The following is a 1,112-nucleotide window of genomic DNA, read 5'->3' as shown; positions in this document are numbered from 1 at the left end:
TAAAATCAACACTAATAACACTAACCAAATCAAAAATACAACCATAATACACAGGAACCAAAGTAAATATAAAATCTAACTAGCCCAGTTTTAAGTGTTAACAAGTACCACAAAATCTCACCCATGCACGATTAGCCATTACATTATCAGTACTGACAGGTGATGTGAATAATACTGATTATCTGGTTGTGTGTGTGTTACAAAATGTTTCAAATTGCAATACAGTGGACATGAGTCCCTCAGTGAACTGGAGTAAGACCCTGAATGTAGTGCCCCCTATTTTAAGTTGAACTGAGAATTATGTATGGAAATAATTACTACAAACATAATTGAATCAGGATATTCCAAAAGATTCCTACAGGGTCGTTTAGTTAAAGTGATGTCAGGTGGGATAGAGGCCGTTATCAGGTTTAGCAAGTCTCACTACTACCGTGGGTTATCTCAGGTTACAGGTTAATAATTCAGACCACTTTATTTATTTCTCAGCCTCACGCACTATTCACACAACACTTCGCCTGCTTCCAAAGTCCATGACAGTTTGCTCCAGTTGTCCTTTCAGTTGTGTGTGGTTCAGCACACTACTGCCTTAAAAGAGGTGAGTGTGATTACTCAATGAGTACCAGCTGAGATACACAACTCACCTGGCGCTGCTCTCATAAGCCTTCCCCACACCTCTCTCTCTCTCCTGCAGCTGATTGTAAACCACACCCACCTCCACATCAGGGTAATCTGCGCAAAATGTTCCATGTGCAAGTTAGCTACAGTGGGAAACATGGGTGACACCATGGTTTTAGTATTCATTAAATCAAGCAATTTTGAATTGGAAATTGATTCTGAATCAAATGATGAGATCCCCAAAGATTCCAAGCCAACTAAATCCATCCAACTAAACTGCCAGTTCATACTAACACTAAAATAAATGAATAAATGAAAGTACTTGCTGCTGGTCATTTTATTTTGCAGTTTTATGCTTTAACAATGTACCTTCTTGTTTCTCTATACATTTATTGTTTATTTAGTTACTGACTTTTTTTCTGCAGTTTACCTGTCCTGCATTCAAGACAGTTACACAATATTGTCTCCAAGAAAAAGTAAATAGGACAATGAAAGAT

The sequence above is a fragment of the Morone saxatilis genome, unplaced genomic scaffold (genome assembly GCF_004916995.1).
Source record: "Morone saxatilis isolate NCDOM2014 unplaced genomic scaffold, NCSU_SB_2.0 Contig2, whole genome shotgun sequence".
Classification (NCBI taxonomy): domain Eukaryota; kingdom Metazoa; phylum Chordata; class Actinopteri; family Moronidae; genus Morone; species Morone saxatilis.
Note: the sequence above shows the minus strand (reverse complement) of the source record.